This window comes from Sapajus apella, unplaced genomic scaffold (assembly GCF_009761245.1).
Source record: "Sapajus apella isolate SASKATOON/1434 unplaced genomic scaffold, GSC_monkey_1.0 scaffold22, whole genome shotgun sequence".
In the NCBI taxonomy this organism is placed as follows: Eukaryota; Metazoa; Chordata; class Mammalia; order Primates; family Cebidae; genus Sapajus; species Sapajus apella.
In genome coordinates, this window is record NW_022436962.1 from 16,786,227 (window position 1) to 16,813,005 (window position 26,779).

The 26,779-nt window shown below is 41.6% G+C and overlaps 1 long non-coding RNA gene across 1 annotated transcript in view; it reads right to left on the bottom strand.

Annotated features, from left to right (window-relative positions):
• The window catches only part of LOC116558923, a 155,703-nt gene that overhangs the window by 2,224 nt on the left and 126,700 nt on the right, over positions 1 to 26,779 (bottom strand). The window contains exon 4 of the long non-coding RNA XR_004272232.1: positions 1,329 to 1,860. This is a non-coding gene — a long non-coding RNA (uncharacterized LOC116558923). The remainder of the gene's footprint in view (positions 1 to 1,328; positions 1,861 to 26,779) is intronic.

Here is a 26,779-nt window from a genome sequence, read left to right on the forward strand (position 1 = left end):
CACACACACACACACACACACACACACACACACACACACACACATACACAGAGGCACAAACCAAACAATTTCAGATTGGAGAAGGCCCAGAAACACTCTTGGCTATATTTTGACATCTCGGGGAGTAGGTTCTGAGAGAGGGCCCCCAGCATTTCAGGTGTGGAATCTGATAGGGCAGGGGCAAGTGGATATCAGTGCTTGATGTCAGGTGAGTCACACTTCAGCCCTTCCTTTGGGAATCTGAGGCCCAAAACACATTTTTGGGTCACAGCCAACCACTTCGGAGAGTTGTCTCTTATTTAAGTTGTACAGTGATCTACCTACATAGTATGAATTGAGAGACCCGGAAAGTCTCATCCCCCAAAAACACCCCCTCCCCAAGCATTTCTATCTCCAAAAGCATTTGTCCCCTCCTACTACAACATATCCAGGCTGTAATTATCCTCTCTGATCTAAGTTTCTAAGGTGACGCAAGAGCAGAAGGGATACTCCAAGGAAAAGAGGCTACAGCAGTAACAGGTGAGGCACACAAGTCAGTCCTGCTCTCACTTTGTCTAGAACTCCATCCCCTGCCTTCATCTTCTGTCCTGCTCAGCTGTTCTCCATGACCTTCATTTGTCTCTGTCACCTGCTCCCTGTGCCTTTTCCATCTCTGTGTCCATCCAATGCCAGGTCAGTGTCGGGCACATAGTATGCTCAATCCATGCCTGAGAAATGAATAAGCAATGAATGAATGACAGAGAGCCATGGAAGAACGTTCAGGGTGAGGGCTACAGGTACATCCATGCCAGCCCTCCTTTTCCCCCAGGGCAAGTCCAGAAGGAAGGAGACACTGGAGAGAAAGGACGGCTATTTATCTTTTACCCAAAGCCCAGCTCCACAATAAGGCTCTTTGTGCTACCCCTGCTAACCTGGGGCAGAAAATCTGAAAAATCACACATTCCCTGTAAATCTGCTTCTTCTTATGTAAAAATATTCAAGACTGGCTTCATGTTTTGGTCCTTACTTTCCCTCCTCCTATTTCATTTCTATAAGCCCCTTCTCTCACATATCCAAACGATATAACCGATCACTGTCACCTTGATCCCCTGCAAAGATGCCTTTCCATTGTTTTTTTCCCCCGCTTCACCACCTACTTATTTTCCAGCTGTTCCCTCCAGGGCAGCAGACTCTTACATACATAGTCACCAGGGCACACAGATCTCATTTTCTTTATGATTCATCTCCCAAGAGGAGAAATGACCAGGATCAAGAAATGCATATGTGACATTGCTGGAGAAATGTGGCTTCCGACAAGGCAGGAGTTGGCAGAAATGGAGGTTACTCACTTCACTCAAAGCCAGGAGCTGGGAGAGGCTGCCTTGGTTGGGGGGTTTTATTCGTTTTTACGTATATCATTTGGGGAGTGCTGTCAATGAATTGCCATCCTCCAAAATTAGACCATCAAGGTTGCCTTTGGGCACTGAAGAACTGCTGGTGCAGAAAGTGCCCCTGTTGTTCTGACAGTTTCTCATAATTGGGAAATGTCACTGGGTGATCCAGGTGCCAGTGTCCTGTGACCCCTTTTGTGCTGTCCTCTGATTGCTCAGGAGCCTTTGACACACTGTACACTTTGTCCTTCTGGAGGCCTTTTCCTCTTTTGATTTCCAGTGACCACAGCTTCTGGTTTTCTTCCTATATCTCACCACGTTCTTTTGCCAGGTCTTCCTCTTCTTCCTAATCTCTAACAGTTCCAGCAACGCAGGGCGCAGACCAGGGACCTCTTCTCTGTCAATTTACCTGCCTTTGTCATCTCACTCCTTCATGGATTTAAATATCAAGTTGAATCATAAGAAACATCTGATGATCAATCTTTTTCACCTGTAAAAAAACGACAAGTTCAATGGTCCTACCTAAACCTATATATGATAACTCCTAAATCTTTTTTTTTTTAATATTACGATTATACTTTAAGTTCTGTGGTACATGTATAGAACACGCAGGTTTGTTCCATAGGTATACATGTGCCTTGGTCGTTTGCTGCACCCATCAATCCATCATCTACATTAGGTATTTCTCCTAACACTATCCCTCCCCTATCCCCCACCAGGCCCCAGTGCCTGATGTTCCCTTCAGTCTCTTATCCAGCCGCCTATTTAGACACTTCCACTCGGCTGTCTAATACATATGTCCAGATGAACCAAAGCAGTTCAGGGTAGGACTGTAGACTTCCCTGCCAAGTTTGCTCCTCTCCCAATCTTCCCCGTCTCCGTTAAGGACAACCCCACTTCTCTGGTTGCTCAGATCAAAAACCTAATAGTCATCCTGGATGCTTCTCTTTCCCTGACATGTTACAGAAGTTAAGTTCTTTTAGCTCTAACCTCACTTGTCACATCTTTGCTCTTATCATCCTAGGCCAAGTTTCCTGGGGTTGTTTCCTAGGTTAGTGTAATAACATCCTAACTGGTTTCTGCTTCTGCCTCTACCCTTGGACCTTCTATAACCTACTATCTGTACAGCAGTCAGGGTGATCACTCTGAAGCACACATCACCATTCTCTCCAGCCCAAATACTCCAATGTCTTCCCATAATGCTCAGAATAAAATCTAAAATCCTTACCCTGCCTATTTCCCAGCCCCTGCCCATGTCTCTAATCTTCATCCCCTTTGCCTTCTTCACTCAGCTGTAAATCAAAGCCTTGCTACTTCCCACTTCCTCTGCCTCTGACACTCTTACTCCACTCATTCAAGTCTGTTCAGTATCACCTCCTCTGGAAAGGCTTTCACAGACCAATCCATTATCAATAATACTTATCCCTTCATCCTGCCTTATTTCATATGCTGATCACATTCTGTAATATGATAGCATATTACAGAATGACTGGTTTATGTGTTTATTAGCTACCTACCAACTAGAGCCTAAGTTCTCTGAGGGCAAATATTGTTATCTCTGCCAGTGCCCTTTCCTAGTGCCTGGAACATAACAGATGCCCAGCAAATGTTTAAGTGAATGAATGAATTGATGAATGGGTATGCCAGGGCCCCAGCTCTGTATCCTATGGGTGCTCAATAGACATGTGATGCTTGAGAACCTTCAGCCAGAAGAACTCTGAGCCAGCAGTCTAATAATGGTGTGGGATTAGGACTGTACTGCAATGTGAGTTCGTAGTTTTTAGAATACTTCCTTAAATCTGATAAGCACTACCTCCTTTTCCCAACAGGATGGAGGATCCCAAAGAGGTCACTTCTCCCTTGGGAGGCCGAAGTGGTCGAATCATGAGGTCAGGAGTTTGAGACCAGCCTGGCCAACTTAGTGAACCGTGTTTCCACTAAAAAAAAAAAAAAAAAAAAAATACAAAAAAACCAGCTGGGCGTGGTGGCAGGTGTCTGTAATCCTAGCTACTCAGGAGGCTGAGGCAGGAGAATCACTTGAACCTGGGAGGTGGAGGTTGCAATGAGCCAAGATTGCACCACTGCACACCAGCCCGGGTGACAGTGTGAGACTCTGTCTCAAAAACAAACAACAAAAAATATTTTTATTCTTCATGAGTGACAATGAAATCCTTGGTGTTGGCTATCATAACCACACACTCACACACACACACACCTGACCACATCACAGCAATAATGATAAAAATAATAACAAACTTTCAATAAGATCTTGCGACAAACCAAGCACTGTTCTAAAGTTTTAACATATGTTATCTCATTACGATGGTTGAATAATCTTATATAGCAGGTGCAGACTTGATCTCCACGTTCAGATGAGGAAACTGAGGCACAAAAGGGACGAAGTAACTTTCCAAGTTTACACAGCCAGTAAGTGAAGAGGCCAAATGTTTCTGAGGTTTTTAGTTTTGGATAAGGTCTCTAGTGATGCTATCAATAGAAAGTCTCACTGTCCTACTGTCCTCCTGCCCAGATTGCTCAAAGCTCTGAAAATCCCCTAAAGACAAAGGCAATGAACATTAAAGGCCTCCTATATTGTTGGGAGAAAGACCCTAGATTCCCATATCTACTAAGGTGACGTGCTTCCACCCAAAGTGTTACCAAGGCAGTGACACAGTAGGGCTCTTTTCCCTCATGTACCCTCTAAGGGTGCTCTGCATCCCTCAGAGCTGGTCCTCTTTCCCAGCCCAGTTAAAGTGCACAGGTTTGCATTGCATCTTCAAGTGAACAACCAGAATCCATGTAGCAATTTCCTCTCCCTCACCCTTTCTTGTTAACTCAGCTCCATCTGGTAAAGAGGAGTCCTGGTGCCCTGGGTTCTCAACCCCCTCACCTGACAGGTAGCACTTAAAGAAAAAGCCTTTCTAAAAAAAAAAATCACATTGTCTGCACTGCCAAGAACAAGGAACCCTCAGGCTCATACGTTAATATGGTTTGGCTGTGTCCCCACCCAAATCTCATTGTGAATTCCCACATGTTGTGGGAGGGACTTAGTGGGAGGTAACTGAATCATGGGAGCAAGTCTTCCTTGTGCTGTTCTCATGACAGTGAATAGGTCTCATGAGATCTGTTGGTTCCATAAGGGGGGTTTCCCTGCACAAGCTCTCTCTTTGCCTGCTGCCATATATCATGACTTGCTCCTTCTTGCTTTCTGCCATGATTGTGAGGCCTCTCAAGCCAAATGGAACTATAAGTCCATTAAACCCCTTTTTCCTGTATAAGTTATCCAGTGTCAGGTATGTCTTTATCAGCAGTGTGAACATGGACTAATACATGCCCTGATGCCTGCCTCCTGTGATCCTGGTAGTGGGACCAACAGGCTGCCTAAAGGTTGCTGCTTCTGGCACAGGAATAGCCAACAAAGCACACAGGTATTGCTCCCAGCAGCCTTTTGCCTCCTCACTGGCAGAGCCAGGCCAGAGAAGAAAAGTGGGGGAGAGGGAGGGATGTCTCTCTAAGTAAGGGAGCAAGCCAGAAGATAAATGGAACCAATTTCAAAAGGAGTTATGGGGCATCTGGGGAAGCAAGGCCCATAAGTTCTAGTTAAGGCTCTGAAGTATCAATTAATGTGCTTCACATCTACCCCAGCTTGCTCTCGGATGCACCAAATGCTTTCAGGAGTACCCCCAGGGTCTCTTCACAGCTAGACTCACTTTCCACAGCACTAGAAACAAAGGCTGCCAATACTCAAACTTTATGTGCAAAAGCTGCTGGTCTAAACATGGATACAGAAAGATTTAAAGGCATACTTGCAGTGCAGTTTTTCCAGAGAAAGTGATATAAAAAGAAAGAAGGAGGGAGAAGGGAGGGAGAAAATATTAGCTTAAGAAATCTCAAGCCTCTGTCCCAGGAAGAACCCAGTGCTAGAGGAAAGTTGAGTTGGGACTGAGGTATTCTGTTTGTGGTCCTACAAGGTGGTTAATACCAGCCAATGGCGACCAGCTCCTTATTGATGGGTTACCCACATTGGAATGACTCATCTATGCCCCAGACTTTGCCCCACCACATGGATCATCCCCTGTCAAACAACCTAGGATGTTGGTGAACCCCTTGCCAAGCACCAATGAACTTTGAGACTTTCAGAAATCACAACCTTTGTGGGTCTCAGTCTCCTCATCTGCAAAATCAGGCACTGAGAAAATGATTTCTACGGTCCCATATAGTTCTAATATTCTGGAATTTAATAAAGGCCTACAGTGGGATATTATTGGGAAAAATCCTTTGGGCATCATGGAATGATTGCTAGCAATTTCCACAAAATAAGCACAGAGTCTTCCACATAACCTAGCTTTTACATTTCAATCAAAGCCCATGAACTGAAAACAATCAAAATGTATACTGAGAGAAGGGGCTGATTATATATTAATTTCATTATTGCCCAGATATGTCCACCATCACTCATGAGATCAATGACATATGATCACATTTTTGGTCATCTTCAAAATGATTTACTAAGTAATGACGAGTCACCAAGGACTATGATGGGCACTTTAGAGAATGCAGAAAACTGATACTATGTTGTCTCCATCTTTAGGAGAAAAAAAGACAAATCTATATTTAAAAAACCTAGAAACTAATACAGGAAATTTAGAATCGTAATAGAAATATTTTTAAGTTTAAGACTGGCTACTGTTCATTTCAATGTTGACAAGTACAGACGTCAGGTAATACTAAACCTTTGAAGCACAAATGAAAAGGTACACTATTATTATCACTAAATTGTATCACTGTAAACAAGTAATCACTGGGTCCCTGCAAATGTGCATAGACTATTTACCTTAGCTCAAATTTTGTTTAGAGAAAATCTGGTCTTTCTCCATAAGATAATGCCCAGGTTGGTCATTTTAGTTTCAATACTATATAGACTTGAGATTTTAACCATAACAATCTTGTAGACAGAACCATCTACGTAATTTGTGGGGTCCAGTGCAAAATGGAAATGTGGGGTCCTTATTTACAAATTATCAATACTAAGAATTTTAAGATGGCAAAAGCAGGGCATTAAACCAAGAGTGGGCCCCTTCGAAGGTCAGGGCCTGCTCATAGATTGTCCAGAAGTAACCATGGCTGACATTTAATGAGTGCTTGCTGTCTGCTGAGCACAGTTCTAAGAACTGTACATTTATTAACTCTTTCAATCCTCAGAACAACTCTGGGAGGGAAGTACCATTATTCTCTACCTATAATAAGGAAACAGAGGCATAGAAAAGTTAAGCATCTTACCCATGGATCCATGGACAGGAAACAGAACCAAGATTTCACGAAAGGATTTTGACGCAGACTGAGTTCAGGTCCTGTCACATTGCTACACTATGCTGCTTCTAGTAGTCATTCTCCTAAAGTGAGTCTGGAAATTATCCTAATAGATTTCCACTCTACAGAGTCTTTTAATTTTCTTCTCTCCTAAGATTAACACTGGGCTTGAGTAACTCTGAGGTTGTCACAGTTCCAAGGAACTGCAATGACAAGGGGCCTTTTGCATGTGTGTCACTGGATAGATGTGGGCAAAGCAGAGTAAGCCTGAATGCAGAGAGCAGGGCATGGTTTTTCTTGGATTCCCACATGTTATTGGACCTCTACAGTTGAAGCCCTCTGAAGCTTCACAGCGAAGGCTCTGGGTAAAAATGGCTTAGACCAAAAAAACCCACCAGGCACCAATAACCCTGGTTCTGTTTCATGCTGGAAGGATGGGGTCTCTAGGCGAACTGGACTTGCCTGCAATAACCTTCACTTCTAGCTCTTGGCTGTGGTCTTGCTCCTGGGCAGTTCCTCCATGCTAGGCACTCCACCCTCCCCATAGAGGGCTGTGAGTCAGCCACAGAGTGGACAATGAAGACCACTCTTCTTAGAGGGAAGAACATTAGGCAGCCTGGCTCTCTGCTTTCTAGAACTGTGGTTTTTCAACTTCAGTTGGGCATGAAGATCAACTTTTTAAAAACAAAGTTGGCTCCCATGCTTACGTTTTATATAACAAGCCTTCCAGGATTTCTGATGTCTGATCCATTCTTCAGCAATCATCATCTACAAAATGGATAGCCTTAGCATGATGGGAGCATTCCCAGGGTCAACGATCACTTTCCTTCACCGTCCAAGATGAGCCAGCTACAGCACCACTTCTAGCAGGGCTTAAGCAAGTCGGATGAGGCACCAGAAGGAAAGAATGCAGCCCCTAGAGTTCTACATGGATGGCAGGGTCCAAGGTCGTTCTTTTTTTAACTTCAGCTGATCATCTTAATCAATATTTTAATTTTTACTGGAGTATAAATTGTGCTCCCCACATGACCTGCCATCCACAAAGTGAGGAAGCTTTCCATGCAAACTTTTCTCCTTATAAAGGGTTTTCAGGCCTCCTCTTTCTCTCTCTACCTGCTGTTTCTTCTAAATTCTACTTGGCTTGAGAAGCTCTAATTTTGAGGAAATTCCTTTTTCTCAGAATGGATCAGAGTCATCAAATGCTGTTGATGAAATAGACTTGAGAGAGCATTCAGCCCAGCGCTTTCGCTCTGTAGACAGGGAACTGAAAGCCAGATGAGGCCAGAGGGCCAGCTAGAGTGACAGGGTGGGGTCCACACTCACACGCTTAGGTGAGGCCACTGAGCAGACCCTGCATACTCACAGTTGATGCAGCCCAGAGATGTCCCTTCTCCCCGCAGTGCCACATCACACCAAGTAAGCTGACACCCACCACAGGGCATGTCTAGACTCTCTTCACTGGATTTCCCATTCAAGCGATGCTGAAAACAGTTTTTCTAAATCTCTGGAAATGAATGGATAGCTCATACAGCAAGAATACAGCAAGGGGGCCGGAAAAGTCCACTGTGCACATGTTTTAAAAAAAGTTATAAATAAACAGAACGATCAGAAACCGGATTAAACTTCCAAGTTGAGAATGAGACGTTGAAGATAAAAGACCTGACCTGTTCCTAACTAGCTGGGCTATGGCTCAATTGTATAATCCTCTTCTGGCTACATGGCATTGGAATTCATAAAATTATGGACTTTCAGAACCGACAAAGATTTTAGAGAAGTTGTCTAGGCCAACCCCTTACATTCAGATGGTAAAACTGAAGCTCAGAGAAGAATATACTTGCCCCAAGTCACACAGCTCATATTTGTTAATCAACCAGGGCTATTCTTGCAGCCACTGAAGGAACCACAATGGATGGGTTATTTGGTCCCTGGCAAAGAAAACTTATTACCTAATAGTTTGATATCTTTCCTATGTGGTATAAAAATTTCAAACAGATCACCTAGTAGGGAAATGTAATCACAGTTTTTAATTAACATAAAGTCTCCAAGACATTTGTTGTTGTTGTTATATTACTTCTGTACAGTGTAAATCAATTAGCTGCAACGGGCTAGTGGGTGCAGAGAGTGGCAGTCAGTCACTGGGCAGATAATTGCTCTGTTGCTGAGATTAACACCTTATCATGCTATTAGGACCGCTTATGAATCTTGTAGTCCCGACGAAGCCTACAATTTAGGGACTATCCATTCCAGCTGTCTCCATTTCTGTAGCCTCCTACATGCAAACAATTGTTGCACTAAGTGCTGCATTTAATTAAAGGCCCTTCCCATGTCATGGCTACAGTCACAGGAAAGACAAGAGACTTCATTTGTTTCAAAAAAAAAAAAAAAAAAAAAAGCACCTCTCGCTGGTGATTAGTTAGTGTTAAAGCAATCAGGATTAAAGTCAGGGAGGCCACGAATAAAGGATAAGATATTGATGACCGTGGAATTGCCAACTGGAAAGTATATGCATACCTTTACTTTCATTACTTCGTAAGACATCATCGATGAAAAATATGAGCCTGTGTTTCTTCTCACTTTAAAGGGTCATATTATAAAAGCCTGGAGTGCTCTGCCTTTTCCCAAAAGTCCGGCCAAGCATGTTACTGGAACTGTTTTTAACAACCAGATTCTAGCGTGAGAGGTCAGAAATTGGGGACTGATGAGACAGGGTAGGGAAAGCACGAACCAAGACATTCAGATTGGTTTGTTGTATCCAAGTAAAGAGAGAAATTTATCTCCAAGGGAGGTCTGATTCTGGTTTAACAAAGGGAAGCTTTTCCTGGGACAATTCTTACTGCAATAGGAGACACCCCCTCCCCCCAAAAAAGTCAAACAGGCAACAAATAATTTTACCATTACCAGGTAATATGTGTTAATTGCTCAGTTTATATACTCAGAATGCCATACCATTAGAGACTGTGTATGCATTGTAACTAGAGCATTAATAAATTTAAAATGTGCCTATTAGGATGACAGCTTTGGAGGTGCAAAGGAATAACAGTTATCACTTGGCAGAAGCCGCTCTCACCCCATCTGCCGAGACTTTGCATACATTTTCAGCTTCCTGAGCAATGATTAGGCCTGTCAGAACCTCTTTAACCTTCTAACTGCTGGTCCCCACTGGCCGTAATTAGAGACTAATGAATTCAGAAGATGCAGGCCGTGAGGAAAACTGCCTTGACAGTTTGTGTACAAATTAAGCCCCAATTACTTCATGCATCTTTTGCATCGCTGATACAAGTCTCTGTTATTATTTTTGAATATGGTCATTTTAGCAGAAAGGAAGAACTTGGCTAATGTATTTTGTCATTTTTATGGCTCATGATAAAGAAAGAACATACTGGGCAGGTCACGAATATGTGAAATAAACTACAGCAGATTATAAAAAGAAATTAATTTTCCTCTTGGGAATACCCTACCACCTTTTCATCCCCCATGACGGATAAACTTATTAATGTGGTTATTTTTCTTCTGATGATATGTGCCATTGAAGGAGCTTCACTCACAAGCAGGTAGTTTGGCCCAGGTTTAGCCCACTGGTAAGGAGCATTTGGAAGTGCGATGCCCCTTCATGATTAATCCTGGGATAAAGACTGCTTCAAGAATATAGTCAGGAAACCCTTTGTTCTGTGCCCTTACTCACCCTTCCACCTTCGGTGGCAATGGTGAAAAGTTTGTAACTCCAAGAGGCATGGCTTTTAAATGACAATAGTAAGGTCCAATGCCACATTTTTAACAAAAACTTCTTGAAAAGATATTGAATCTTACTTCAGCCCCACTGGGCATCCTGACTAGATATTCTATTTTAGTCATTTGGGGGGCCCCTTCCCCTACTCTCTGGGGTCATACAAAAATCCTGGTTTATATGTTCTCAGAAAGCCAGGGGAGAAGCCAGCATGTCTGCAGGATGCTCATCACCTTTATGGCTATTTCTTTAGCTACAAGATGCTGCTGCTGACAGTGGGTTCTGCCAAATGCCTTGGTCTCTGCTGCTCCGGGCAGCTGAGAGATCCTCCTGCCGATGGTCCCTCCCTGCTGCGGACCAGTCTCCTGCAGCCATCCTCCACTGAAGTTCCTGTGTGCTGGAAGGCTCCTGCTCCACACCAGCCTCAGAGAAAGTTAAGATTCTCCCTTCTGTCTGGCCACCTTCAACTCCCCAGCTTCAAGCACCCCGCTTCATTCTCTCTGTTGGTAGGCAGAATAATCTCACCCTGCTTAAAAAATGTTGATGTCCTAATCCCCAGAAACTGTGAAGATGTCACCCACATAAAAAAGGGACTTTACAGTTGTGATGAAGCTAAAGATCTTGAGATGGGGAGATTATCAAGGTTGACACAGTCTAATCACAAGGTCCTTATCAGGGGAAGACTGGGGGATAAGAGTCAGTGATAGGAGCTGTGGCAATGGAAGGAAGAGGTTGGAAGGATGTAAGGAAGGAGCCAGAAGCCGAGGAATGCAGGTGTCCTCTAAGAGCAGCAAAAGTCCAGGCAATGAATTCTCCCCGGAAGTCTCCAGAAGGAGCTATCCCTGCAGATACCTTGATTTCAGACTTCTAATGTCTCAAACTATAAGAGAATAAATATATATTGTTTTAAGCCACTAAATTTGTGGTCATTTGTCATAATAGCGGGAAGAAACTAATATAGCCTTCTCCTATGGAATCATAAAGATTTGTCTTTGCATTATAATTATTATTCTAATAATAATCTAATAATTTATTTATATAAATTAGTAGTCTCTGTCTTCTAATCTCTAAGATTGAAATCATCAGCTATCCTCATGGGGTTGTTATGAAAATTAAGGGAATTAAAGAATCAATTGAATATGCAGACCAAAATAGATATGCAATAAAAAGTTGATAAAGTATAGCTCCAAAGTGAGTCTTAGCATGAGCATGAGCCAAGACAGTGTCAGCCCCTATCTGGCTTCCTCTGCACCAGGTCCTCACAACTGGATCTTTAATGGTCTCTAGATTCAGCTCCAGCCCGCCTATTCTTGAATGGCAGGAAGCAGTCGTTTCTTTATCTGGCGGACTTAAACTCGACCTACGTACTCTCTTAGGCTCTGAGTACTGTAACTCAGACCCATGTATTCGGTCTGTGGTATCACTTCCAGATCTTCTTCTTAGTCAAAAATTATCTGGGTCTCACGTTTAGTGAGCAAGATACCGGAGTGTGAGTAGCTCTGAAATTACAGTGAACCCACCTACTGTGTTGGCTTCACCTTGGGATTGGGCAACTGCCTAAGACCGTAACCTTAAGGGGCAGAAGCCTTAATTCTATTTGCTTTGCCTGTTGAGGACTCCTGTTCTGGGACCAGAAGCTAAATGCTCAACCCAATCCATTGACTGGGGCCATAAGAGTCCACCTCATACTTGCTCATCTCTTTCTGGGGCCTAGATCTTTCCTCTTTACCCCCCAAATTTAACCACATTCATCAGCCATCCTTGGATAGATTCTTGGGCGACTATCAAAATCCAGCTTGACTGGGAGGATTTGATCCACACCTTAACACCTGCTGTTGTACCACAGAATTGTTCTTTCTAGACCTACCTGAGTCATGGAGCCCATATCCCCCAGACCATCCTGTATACTCCTCTGCTTATGTTCTAGGCTGCCACCAGCAAGCATATTGTCAAGGCTGGCTCTGAGTCATAACGAGTAAAGAAAAAGGCTAAATAAAGATGGCCATGGCTTAAACACTGACTTAGAAACTCATTTCATTAGAGTAATTTATTAAAAAGCAGTACTTAGAAAAAGCATATTATTCATCTCTTTAACATGATTGCATTAGAGTGACTTTTTTCTAGTGACAACTTTCGAGGTAGGTTTTTAAAAGAATAAACACAGTCTAGTGGAAATTATGCCTGGAGTCTTGGCCTACAGTGACATGATCCAGACTGCTACAAACTGAGGGCTTCCCATAGACTCCTAACTTAGCTGCAGCCTGGCAGAATAGTAAGGAGAAGTATGAGAGTACGGGAGCAGGGAGAGAAAAGGGGTGGAAACAAGAGGCCCCAGCCCCTGCCCACACCCCGGAAGACCCATGTGGGGAAGCAGCTCTCCAGCCTCCGATAGACAAGCTTCAAGGGATGCTGAAGAGAAGAGGGAGGGCTAAATCCACAGAGTCTGGAGTTGTGTTTTAGATTCACAGAACCCCAATGGGAAATTGTGGACAAGAAAGGCCAAGGCGTGACCACTTTTCCCTTTGTGATGGAGACTCAGCAGGCCTCCCTATCTGGCCTTCATGGCCACTGTCTTGAAATGGACTCAAGAGGTGCTACTGTGGGCCAGGATCAGAAACTGTACCCCATGGAAACCCGGAGCCCCAGGAGGTTATACAGTCTTCAATGAGTCTGGTATTATACCCTCGTTATAACAGGAGGAATTATATTATTATAGTAGGGGGAATGAGGTCTCACTCTATTATTATGCAGGCTGGAGTGCAGTGGCACAATCATGGCTCACTGCAGCCTCAACCTCCCCAGGCTTAGGTGATCCTCCCACCTCAGCCTCTCAAGTAGCTGGGTCTACAGGCAATGCACCCAGCTAATTTTTCATATTTTTTGTAGAGACAGGGTTTTGCCACATTGCCCAGGCTGGTCTCAAATTCCTGAGCTCAAGCAATCCACCCGCCTTAGCCTCCCAAAGTGGTGGGATGACAGGTATGAGCCACCACACCTGGCCACGGTGTCTTATGAAAAAGCAAAGAATGTTCACCACAATGCTGGAACAAGTAGAGCCTTAACTCCAGTGCCCCAAAACTGGCCCACACAGGAGCATCCTCTGGCACTGTTCCAGTCCATCGCCTTGTTATGTTTTTATAAGTCTCTTTATCTCACTAAAAGCATTCTCCTTCAAGGACAGAGATTATTCATCTAGGTATTTCTCTAAAATGCCCAGTTTACCTAGAGCAAAGTCTTCAAAAGACATTGGAAAATCAAATTAAAATATATCCCTAACAATGAAGGTATTCTTAAGAGTTGTCCCTAATTGTTAAAATATATTCTTAAAAGTTAATTTCTAAAGGGCTCCCTTCCATAGACCCCTTCTTACACACACATACTCACACACACAAAACATACACATGCCCCCCAAAATGATGTCCTAAAACTGGGGTCATTTTCACAGCATCTCTGCCTTCAGAGTGCAGGCTTTCTGAAAAAGGACTGTTTCCTGCACTCTGTATTTGGTACAGCACCTGGTTCACTGAGACTATCCAGGAATGCATCACATATTTATTTAGTGCTTACACAGGACTGGGGAAATCACAGTCATCAAGACAGAGTCTCTCATTTACATTCTAATGTGTGCTGGGAGGTGGGGGAGAGGGAAATAGATAATAGAGAAGCAAATAAGAAAATACCCGACACCATGAGGCCTATTAAAAAGTAGAGGATGGGTGGTGACTAGATGTCTGAAGAGTGCCATTTTATACTGAGGATCAGGAAAGTCCTCTCAAAATCAATATTAAATTAAAAATCCAGCCAGTGTCCACATAACAAGAAGGAGCTAGTCATGTAAGCATCTGGAGCAGGAGCATCCTAGGAAAAGCCACCAGCAAAAGACATGAGAGGCTTGGAATGCCGAGGGGCCGAAAGAAAGCCAGTGTGGCTGAAGTCTCTGAATGACAAGGACGAGTTCAGAAAATGGGGTCACAGAGGTGAGCAGGAACCTGATCACAGGGAGCTCTGTGGGCTTTGAAATATTTTTGGATTCTTGAAGCCATCATGTCTTAGGGAGGGAAGAAACATCATCTGCTTTATGTTTTAGAGATCACCCCAATGGCTACAGGGAGGATGGAAGGCAGGTAAGAGGAAGCACTGGAAGACCAGTAAAGAGGCTGCTGTGGAAGTCCCCTAGAGAAACAGACTTGCCTGGGAGAATGGCCAAGCAGCAGTAATAACTGCACAAATATCCCTCAAGAAATGCAGGAGAGGCTTTTGGCACAGAGGAACACCATGAGCAGGATCTCATAGGAGAGATCCTTTTCTCCAGGTATACCAAGCTCTCAGTTCCAGGCTCACAAGTTCATTATTTTCACATAGATATTCTTCCACATGGAGTTTAGAAATGTTTTGCCAAGTTCCTCATTCAAAAACATCATTTGGAATTTGATGGGGATTGCATGATATTTATAAAAAATAATTTGGGGAGAATTGACATCTTTACTGAGTTGAATCTTCAGCTTTACTGAGTTGAAGTTCGGTGAGCCTGAGAGCTTGATACACCTGGAGAAAAAGGAGCCCAAATGGAAAAAAGGAAAGAAACAATAGAATCAAAACATGCTAAACACACAGGCGTCATCTTAGCAAGAGAGCAAAAAGTGGAAAGCTTTTATAAAAAATAGTATCAACAGAGTCAAGGGATACAGAGCGAGGGGGGAAGGAGTGTAGGCTACTCTGCACAATTGGATGGGAAGATTTGACTCAGTAAAGACATCACTTCTCCCCAAATTGTTTTCATAAATAGAATGCAACCCTAATCAAATTCCAAATGATGTTTTTGAATGGGGAACCTGGCAAAACATTTCTAAACTTTATGCGGAAGAATATCTATGTAAAATAATGAAGATAGACACACCTGCACTTAAACGTGTTAGGAGCCATGATGTGTGTTAAAAGGGAAGGGAAGAGCTCATCGACTCTTCATCTCTCTCCTCTTCCTCTGCCCACTGCACTCAGTCTCACTCTGGCCCCCCTCAGATCTCCCTTCCCTCACGCCACGTTCTAATTAATGTGAGCTAAAGAGTAGCTGCCCTCTCGCACACAACACTACAGCAGTGTTTTTCAAACTTTGATTGTGCCCATGTAAATATATGATGTGTATAGAAATATACATATATTATGGAAACAAATGTTTCCGAAACAATACCTACTATTGCCATATGTGACTTATGTTTTTTTTTAATTCTATTTTACTCTGTTCTATGCAGCTCTATCTGTCTAAGAGATTATATATGGTCAGAACCCTCTTAATTGATTTCATAGCTCACTAATGTGTCAGGACCCATAGTTTTGAAAACACTGCCCTCAGAACCTCTGGTGATTTCAGCCACCAACCCCAATCAGCAACCCCTTTGGCTGAATATTTTACTCAGTTTGCTTTAATACAAGTTCAGAAAGCACTTCATTTAGATTTCCTGCTAGCCTGAGAATGGTGGGAACAATTAAATTCCAACAAGAAAAGTGGAATTTATGGTTTTTTTTTTGTAATGATGATTATGATTAAATAAAGCTCCCAGCGGTTCCTCATCAGGAGCCCCAGCTCCCATCTCTGCTGTGGTTAGCTTTTCTCTTCCATCTGGTAGGCCCATTCAGCTCCTCTGTTCCAACAGGCCAGTTTTTTTAAAAATAGAAGGGGTACTAAAGAACATATTCCTCCTCATTGCATGGAAGACAGTAACTCTCTAAGGCAAGATATTTGTTTTTAACTGCATGGAACTGAAGGACCTTCTGAAAAGAAAAAAAAAACCTCAAGCTACAACTCTGTTCTCTCTATAAAAATTTAAAATCACATTGATGACCCATCTGGCATGTCTCCTAATTATGCAGCTCTTAGTGGACTAATACTCTCTTCAGAAGCAAACAGTAAATATACAAAGGGAAACGTGATTAATAATTTCTTTTTGTTCTGTCTTTCAGCACAAGTCCCCACTCATTCGTGCTCTGCACTGAAAATGTTTCATAACTGTACCCAAAGACAGACATGATGAACTGTCCCCTGACTGTCTGCTCAAGAAACAGGAGGGACAGACACACAAGCAGAATTCACTTCGTAGCAGAAAGGCACTGATAGAGTAGACACCCTGCACTGGTTCTTACCCTCACAGCTGAGTGTGTGCATGTGTGTGTGTGCACACACATGTGCAACTGGGACACTTTTTACTATGTTAACTTTTACCTCTATTTTATTATGTATCTGTTAAGTTCAATTTTGCTTCAACAAATCAGTTTTCTGAATTACCAAGGGAATATATTTTGTTAAATAAGCTATACCACTCACACTTGAGACAACCCTTTTTTTTCCACACAAAGCTGGATATAGGTTCATTGTTCCAGAAAATCTGATATCATACCAGATGAATTTATGTGCAATCAGTCAAAATTGCATGAAAAACCCTATGAATTGTTGGTAATTTATCTTTCATGCTTTACTGTCATTTTCTTTACACCTTTGTCTCTTTTCAGCACCATTTCTACAGACGACAGGAATCTCTACTCTCTTGCTCCCATTAAAAGTCACTAGTTTCCTACTATAAATGAGTTTTATGTGTAATTTCTATCATGAAAACTTTAAAGTGTGATGTATTCCTTCATGAAAAGAAGAACCAGGTTACAGCTTACACAGTTAGTGACCTATTCAACAGCCACACCTATATTCTTCCTTGAGAATAGAACCTCAATATTTTTTGAAGTGAAAATATAGCTGACTAAATATTTGTTTTCCCAGGATGCTTTGACCTTGGGATGACTATGTGACATATTTCAGGCCAACAAGACCTAAGCAGAAGCCAATCGGAAGTTTTCAGGGAAGTCTTTATGTTCTTGATTTTGGTAGACAGATATAGCTGGCACTGCCTTTCCAACTTCTTTCCCTGAGCAAAGAAGTGATGGTTGGAGCTGAAGCAGCCTTCTTTAGATCATGAGGCAAAAAGTAAGAAAATTACAAAGACATTGATTGGCTCTGAGGTCTCTGAACCAATGAGCCAAGAGTAGCAGCCCACTACCTTCAGATTTCTATTTTTCTGAGAAAAAAATGAAACCTTATTTGATTAAGCCATTGGCTATCCCATTACTTGCAAGCATCCTGTTACTTGTGACCTAAATGAGAGGCACGCACAATTTCATACCAAATTCTACAGCCCCCAAATTCTGTGGATTGCCTCAGGAGCTGGTGTACAGGACCAGGCAAATGCTAAGCTGGCAGGAGGAACTCTCCCTATACTGGCACCAGATTGCCTCAGACTTGCTCACCTTTTATCTTATACGTTGAGGTTCCATGTAAGGATTCACTTGAGAGAAATTAATTCTCCTGCCAAAACTCTATGTTTAAAATCACTGGATTAGATGCCCTTTAAGCAGAAGATTTATCGGCTTTCTTATAGGAAGAAACCCAAAGAAATGAATCACTAATAATGAGATTTTAGCAATACAGTGTCTATAAGATGATGGCATTTTAACAGGGAAAGTCTAGCCTGAATGCTCTCTGATGTCATTACTTTCTCTTCTTTCCACGTGGCCTGAGTACCAATCTGATATCGTATAATTTTTCCAGTTAGGTTTGTTCACTGTTCTACAGAGATGCAAAGAGGACCCACATAATCCTACGTTGTAACTGAATACCAGGGGTCAAATCCTGTGGAGAAGGTAAAACCAGAGAACTAAGGAATATTTTAAAATTAATAACGGGTACTTCACAGGAGAAGAAGATGCACAGAGGCGAACTGGCATCTCTCTGCTTTTGTATCTCTCTTCTCCAGCAGTCCTGGCCCTGGGGCAAGGCTGGGATTGCTGAGTCTTGAGTCCAACACTCTGATGAGTGTCCCTCTTTTCTGAAGGAGTTTGAGGCATATTTTATGTCACAGTGATGTCTTGAAATGGTCCACGTACCCTGAGTTTGGGTATTCAGACTTGCATTTTAAGTTCATCATGGGCTCTCACAGGTTGAAATAAAAGCTTGAGAATAAGAAGAATGCTTGTCCACCTCTCCTCGCCTCTCATGTGCACACCCCCTTCCACCTTGGAACCTCGTTCCTCCTGCAAGGTCAGTGTCATTTTGCTCACTACACTTCCACTCTCTGCGGTTGTTCATTACCATAAAGAGTCGGCTTTGGAACTGGAGAGGTCTGGGTCTCATCCCAGATGGTCCACTTACTGCCTGTGGGACAGTAAACTAGTTGCTTATTTTTCCCTCCATGCTTCAGTTTCTTCATGCTAAATACGATATAAGAATAATACCAACCTGGTAGGGTTATTGTGGGGCTTAAAGAACGTAGAATAGTTAAAAAGACTAGAACAGTTCCTGGACCACAGTCAGTGCTGAATGAACGTTAGCCACTATTGCTGTTGTTGTCGTCATTGTAAATTACCTTTTACCAAGTTCCATTTGCCTATTTGTAACTGGGGATAAAAATGCCCCCATACGATGAATTCTCAGCAAATAGACAATACGTCGACTAGGTAACTCCTGTTGCCAGCTTGTGCAGTTTCCCCCACTAGAAATGCCTCTTGCCTAGGCTCTGCCTGCTCGAACTTCTCAGCACCTTACTTCCGGCATTAATTCAAACTCTTCCTTTTCGAAGTCTTCTCCAATGTCCCCAGTCCACCTTGCCTTCCCCTGTTATAAATAATGACAACTATTAATATCGGTACCTCCTACCTCCCAATTTAATACCAAAGCATAAGTTGTCATTTATTGTTCTATATCACTTATCAGTTTCTCTGTGAAAACTTTAATTTCTTAAGTGCAAAGATTCATTCTTCTATACTCAGTATGTGCTGGGCACATGAGTGCTCATTCAATGTGTGTTGGTTGTCCTCATCTTTACTGTCAGTTTATATTTTTATATGCACATATAAGGTTTCTTTCAAAACAGGTTATATTTATAGTGCAGCAAAGTATCAAAAAAAGCACCCACATGATCTCCCCTAAACTAGAATTGGGCATAAACCCAGTATCAGAGGAAACTTGGAAAGAGTTTTCTTCCTCTGTAAGGCTGAGAGAAGACAGGATTTATACTCCTGAAACAGAAGAAAAAAATGAGGCAGTATCTTCTTGATCTTATTTCATCAATTGGTATTCCCGCTTCCCTTAGGTCTTACCGTGGCCAAATTCAAGAAACAGATGTTTGCATAAAAAAAACTCCCCTGAGTCAGTATGGCTGTTTATCCAATTTTCACCCTGCCATCCAGACGTAGGTTATGTCCAACAAAGCCCAAACAACAAGTTGGAATGTACAAACTCGAGCCTGTGGAAGGGTTCAAGGAGAGGTGAGATGGCCCCATGTTGGGGATGCTAGAGAGGAGATCTCACTGTGATGAGAAGTGGGACAAGAAAACTTCTTTTACCATTGAGAGAAAACTTTTTCCCAGCTCAGGATCCACAAACTGATGAGTTCTACTGTTTTCTAATGAAGAAACAGTCTTTGGTCTGCCCATTCTACTTTTATCACTTCTGTACCATCTCCCAACAGGAAAATAAAGTTTAAAGTTTTTGGAACCTGATAGCTCCACAGAGCCGATCCATATTAGTGATCTGGTAAGAGCATCTCTCTTTTTTTTATTCCCCTGTTGAATTGAATTTGCCTACTGCGATTGTCCAATGAACTATGGGTGATTGCATCAACAAGAAGATGGCTCTGCCTTGATGATCCGTAAATCAGTTAAGTTTGTCTACTGCAACTTCTTTCCTCCAATATTCCCCTAGTAAGTTGTTTTTGAAACATGAAGATTGGCGGAGATGCTTCTTAATGCAATTTATAACATCTCAGAGGTGAGAATGAAAGCCCAGCTGTGATTGCAACATCTGCTCTGAACAAGAGCATCTAGGGACCTGCCATGAGATTTTTTGTCTTAAGGATGATCACCATGTATGTTCACAAATAAAAATTTGAAGCGTTCTGACAGCCAAGCAAACCATGAAGAATTAAACCTCCAAACAACACACTCCAACATTCCTGCTATTCATTTGAGGAAACTCCTTCATTCTGAGCCTTTTTAGTTCCTCCCCCAACCCCCACTGCTGCCTCCCCAACCCTGGTCGGGTTTATCCTTCATAGACATGTTTCCATTTGGAGGGGGAATGGCCCAATTTTAAAAGAAACAGTTTCTTAATGATAAATTCAGACTTTTCCAGCAAAGACGTTTGAGACAGTGTGTTCAGTAGAAGCAAAGGAGGACTTATAAAGTAACCAGCATCTCCGAGGCAAAAGTTTTCAGTGACCTGCCAGTGCCTTCCAAATCAAGTCCCTTGGAATTTCACTCCCTCTGGTCCCTGGCCCAGTCTGTCCTTCTGATCACAATACCCATTGCACTTCAGGTTAGCTCAAGACAATCCAGACCAGCCTGTGATTCCACTTCCATCTCATATTCTTCCCCCTATATCAGCTTTTACACTAGAAATCCTCTTTAACCCATCAATGACCAAAATCCTACCTCCCTTCTGTATCTAACTCAAGGGCTCCATCCCCAGGAGGGCTCCAACTTCTGATTTTCAGGCTGGATGTGATTGCTTCATTTCTTACAGTCACATAGACCTTGTCTTTAGCACGTATCACATTCTGCCTTGTCTTATGGACACTGCGTCCTGCAACACTGTGATCTCCAGAAGAACCTCCCATAACAAATTAGTGCGCAACATAGTGCCTCATACATGACAAACCATCAATAAATACATGACTTTGTAGACTGATTCCATTCGTGGGGGTATCAGGAAGACAGGAAAGGCAATACCTAAAGGCCTGCCTTCCTCCACCACCATAGTTATGCCCCTTTCACTGGCTAACTGGCAGTTGGAGATATTTGGGGACGTCAAGATGCAGGGACTATTAGCTTTTATTTTATTTTGACTTGTATAATACTTACCTGGTTGAAAGCTTAAAATAATATAGAAAGGTATACATTACAAATTCAGCATGAGAACTTTTGCCTGACATTCCCCAAAGTCAATCCTCACTGGGGTGATTCAGTTGACTCTAATAATAGCCATACAACACTTCCACGGTCTTCAGACATTGAAAAATGCATGCAATTGACAAATTATCTTGGACTTTTTCTAGCCAGATTGAACAATAAAATAATGTATGTGTTTATCAAATAGGTTATCCGCTATCAAGTAGACAAAATGACAAAGTGATAAACTCTTCAATCAATTTGTTGCATCATGCTAACCTGGCCTCCAATCCAGTTCTATTTTAGAGGCCAAGTGGTTAAAAGAACATCTTTCATACCATACACTTACTCCAGTTTTACTTAAGTAGTGTACAGTATTAGATTAGTCAGTGTTCTCCAGATAAACAGATCCGATAGGATGGACATATATAATCTATGTATTTAGGAATGGGTTCACATGATTGTGGGGCTGGTAAATCTGTAGAGGACAACAATAGACTGGAAATTCAGGGAAAAGTTAAGTCTGATATCTACAGGCTGAAAACTTAGGCAGGGGTTCCACGTTGCAGTCTCTAGGCAGAGCTGCATTTTCTTCAGGAAACCTCCATCGTTGCTCTTAGGACCTTCTGCTGATTGCATGAGGCCAGCACACATTATTAAAGGTAATCTGCTTTACTCAAAGGCTACTGACTTAAATCTTAATCACATCTAAAATACACCTTCACAGCAACAGCCAGACTGGTGTCTGAAGAAACTACTGGGCACCACAGCGTAGCCAAAGTTGACACATAAGATCAATCATTACAAATGGAAACAAAACTCCAACTTAAGGTGGTTGGCTAAGAGACATTTTTGGCACAGGGTAATGTTGCTTCCCCACAAACCTTAGGAAGCTCTTCATCCTGGCTAAGTTTCTTGAATCAACTAAGCCAAAAAGCGTACTGGACCCCAACTTGAAGCAGTGGAAAGTTCTGGAAGTTCCTTCAGTGCAGAATAGTAGAACAAAGTCCCTAAGTGCTTCTATGTATCTGGAAAACATTTCAGAGACCATCCCAGTGAATTTTAGAAAAGCATGGGCCAACACAGTTTTCAAAGAAAAAATCTCCTGACCAATCCCATTAAAAATAAAGTGTAACCATGTCGCCAAAATAATTCTTAAATACTGTAACAAGAAGTTGATAATAGAATAAATCTTAATGAGTGGATTGGGGGTGAGATGTACTGTTCAACAAGAGAAAGATGATTTTCTTTCCTATCTTCCCTCTTCCTTTCTTTTCTAATCCCTTCTGTTCTTTTCGTTTCTTTCTCTTTCTTGCCTTTAAATATTATTTTTATGGCTTCTTGGTGTAAGAAAAAAGACTCTTTAAAACTATGACCCAAAGTCAGGAGGAGAACAGAGTTGTCTCTCAAACTAATGACTGTTGTTGAGGACTCCTTTAGCGATATTCAGCTAGAGAAAAAAAAAAAAAAGAAGAGAAAAAGAACCTTGCAATAAACGACCTTCACGGAAGAAGACTATTCATGTTAATTAGTAGCTCTTTTCAAATATGATTCATATATGCATTAGGCTATGCCATGCTGAACAATGCACACATTGTAGTAAACATCAAGACAAGTCTCAAGTATGGTTATCAAAATTTTAGAAAACTCTAGCTGTTTTTTTTTTTGTTTTTTTTTTTTTTCATAAGATTGTGTCTTGCCATTCCTGGTGCATTGCACAATAGTATCTCTCCTAATGGCTTTTAGCTTCTGCCACTGCCAACTTTTATATTTAAAATCCATACAATTATGGACAATTTGTGAACATTATGAGGCTTTTCTTTTTTGCACTGATTCTTACTGATTCAAGCCAGCTTTTATCCTTAGCAAATCAAATGCATTTTGCTTGCAACACTAGATTCATTCTCACATATTCCACTTTATTCTTATTATTAGTATTCCTTATTATGCATATTTAATTTAAGAATGCATTTTCTCCATTAAAAAATTAGAATATGCTGAAAGAAGTATTAGAAGGTGATTATTTGCTTTAGTTTACTTTTATTAACTATGTAAGCCCTGATATGGTCTTCCCAAAGTTACAAGCAAGATATAAAAATGTTAAAAAGCAAGAAAGAAGAAAAAATAAAAATCTGCTTGAAAATCACAGGCATTCTTTATGGAATGATGGTTTATAAGGTATCAAATTCATTAAGAAAATGGCTTTTTAAAATCTCAGTTTTATATGAATGGAGAAAGGATATAAATTTGCTGGAGTTTCTTAAGCAAATACACCACTAAGTATAGCTCTCCAGAAACTAGTCCAGCAAGATGCATCTGGCAAAAACAAAAAGTATGAAGTAAGGCAAGCACCTTCCCTACCTCCACCCCAGCTGCTCAAAACACTTCAGCATGTTAAAGCCTTTGAGAATCTCCCCAGCACCCCCACACTATGGGAAATACAGCCATAGAGCATTCAGCCTAAAGAAACTCACCAATCCTCCAGACAGAGGGCTGCTGCCCCCCATTTCAACCCCCACCCCACTCTCCCTGACAAAACAAGGAAAATTACATGAGGGAAGGTTTAGCGTTTATTCTTACAGTAAACCTTTTGAACAAAATAGCTAGGAATTTAGAGTCGGCGAGAAAATGAATAATCAGTTAAAATTCTTTTAATTTTGCAATCATTAACTGTAGGCTGTCAGCCAAGTGATTGGTTTTTCAGGTGTTTAACAAATTTGAATCTTCCCCCTTCTACTCCAAAGTTACTGATTTAACTGGTTGTTTTAAAATTGTGAGGGCAAACCAAAGACGTGGGGTTCAATCCCTTTGGCATTTTGGGAATACTTTGCTCCCTGGCCACCTCACCCCCAAGTCTTTCAACACTACACACACCTGTAAACTTTGTTTTGGGTCCTATATCAACCACACTGACTACAGTAGAGAAGAACAAAGAAGACCTTTGTTAATATCTTGCTTATTTGGTTATCATTTGTCATTGGTTTAAGATCTTAAAATCTATAGATACCAACGGACTTTGTCTCTACTATGAAATCCAAATAATTACTATGTAATATTTTGGGGGCACCTATCAATAATCTATTATATGAAGGACATAATATTAGGAACTTTTGATAGGTACTACGTGTTACCTAGTCATAATACACCTATAAGAGTTTTGGCCCACATTGCCTGGACAAAAATCTTGGTTCCTCTGCTTTCTTGCTCTGTGAATATACACATATTACATAACACTTCTATGCCTCAATTTTTACATGTGAAAAATAGGAACAGTAATAATACCTACCTCATAGAGTTATTGTGAATATTAAATGTAAATTCCTTAAAACAGCATTCTCCAAATCTAATTCCTCCATGTAGATCCTGGATCCTATGCCTCTAGGGACCCCTAGGATATTTCTCTTCCACCTGGTAACCTCTACCATTTTGAACTCTTTGTCTTCATTCTTAGAATACTTAAAAGAAAAAGGAGTAGGCTGGGTGCAGTGGCTCATGCCTATAATCCAGCACTTTGGGAGGCTGAGGCGGGAAGATGATGACATCCAAGGAGTCCAAGACCAGCCTGGCCAACATGGTGAAACCCTGTCTCTACTGAAAATAGAAATTTTAAAAATTAGCTGGATGTGGTGGTGCGTGACTGCAGTTCCAGCTACTCGGGAGGCTGAGGCAGAAGAATCGCTTGAACCTGGGAGACGGAGGTTGCAGTGAGCCAAGATTATGCCACTGCACTCCAGCCTGGGTGACAGAGCAAGACTCCATCTCAAAAAATAGTAAAGTTAGTTCTGCTGAATTCCATACCCAATGCGCCCCCACCAATAGTGCCTCCACTTCATTGCCTCACCACTCCTGTGCAGGTCCTAATATCTCAAGAGAAAATAGAATATTTTAGTTAAGACCAATAAATGCCTTGATGATAAAAATATAAACAGACCTTAACTAATTAGCTTGCTAATTACTCTTTCCTGAAGCCAATTTTTTCTAGTTCTACTAAACCATGATCAAAAACAAAACATCAAGATATAGCAGAGTTGCTCTTTTTTGTGGTACTGGCAATTAAAACTAATCAAGTGCACAACTGATTACATAGAGATCAGATACTAATATTTGGAACATGTCGCTCATCTATATCATATATAAATTTTCTATCTAGTTTTTAAAAATTGGAGTAAGGGTAAGGTGGGAAGGGTACTTTTCAATTTTCTCAATAATGATGCCATGATGAGCATCTGCAACTTCAGTTTAAATTATGAAATCCCCAATTAAAATATCAGAAATTTATCCAATTTGTAAGCTTTTAATTTGCCTCTTCAGGGTTCTAAGTACTTATTTTTTTCAGGCGTTATCTTAAACAATATATTTTTGGGTTGATACCGCACCCCCAAATGCTGTGTTCATGTATAATTTTACATTAGTTGTAGGAGCCTATGAATTTGTAGCTCTTGACCCTCCAGTGAGGGCTAGGTCAGGTTAATCATGGCATTATTATTATGTCATGCATTCTAACAATCTGCTTCTGGAAGAAAGTCATGTCTGCTGCAGTACAATTATCTAAGACCGATGGTACAGACCAAAGTCATTACAATAAAATTTATTTGGCATAGATCTTCACAGCCACAGTTCCAACCTCATATCCTACTTAGTAGGCACATGGGATTCTACTTAGCAGGACTACATTTTCTACCAGTAGAAAGGAAAGGGTCCTTAATGGACACATTACATGCAACATAATACAATCCTTTTAGCAAGGGAAGAGCCGGGAGGTTACTTGATGGAGACAGATCTAAACCATGAGTACCACACCTTCATCAGCTGGAGAGGCATCAGATTCAGTGGTGGTGCTTAACAAAACTAGACAAAGACCTATCAGGGCATAAGTAACCCCATTTTCTAATTTCTCCAAATTCAAAGTCCTTGTCAACTATCTGTGAGATCTGCACGAGGAATTGAGATGGAGATAATAATCAGCAGTCAGTAGCAATACCGTCCTTCAACCACATCACAGAACAGGGTGAGCCTGAAACCCACTGAAAGTGCGTAGAGGGTTCCTTTGGTCTGAAATGTCTGCCCATCACTTGACCCTCTCCTGTTTCTCTCGAATCCTTTATGCATCCCTTGCTGATGTCTACAGTACACCCCACTTTCCTCAACTACCGGCCACATCCAGGACCCTCTCTCAGAAGATACCACTGTGTATTTGACAAAAAATTGAGGTCATCAGACATAGCTACCTCAGCCTCTCACAGACCCACCTCTAATTTCCCAGTGTCCTATTCTTATTCCTTTTGAAGCCCATCTATATTCTAGATCTCATGCCTCTGAAACTTTATACCAAAAATTCCTTAGCATTTTGAAATCTTCGATGTCTTCTTCCTTGGTTCTCCCTGTTTCTCTCATACACACATACACACACACACACACACACACACACACACACACACACACACACACA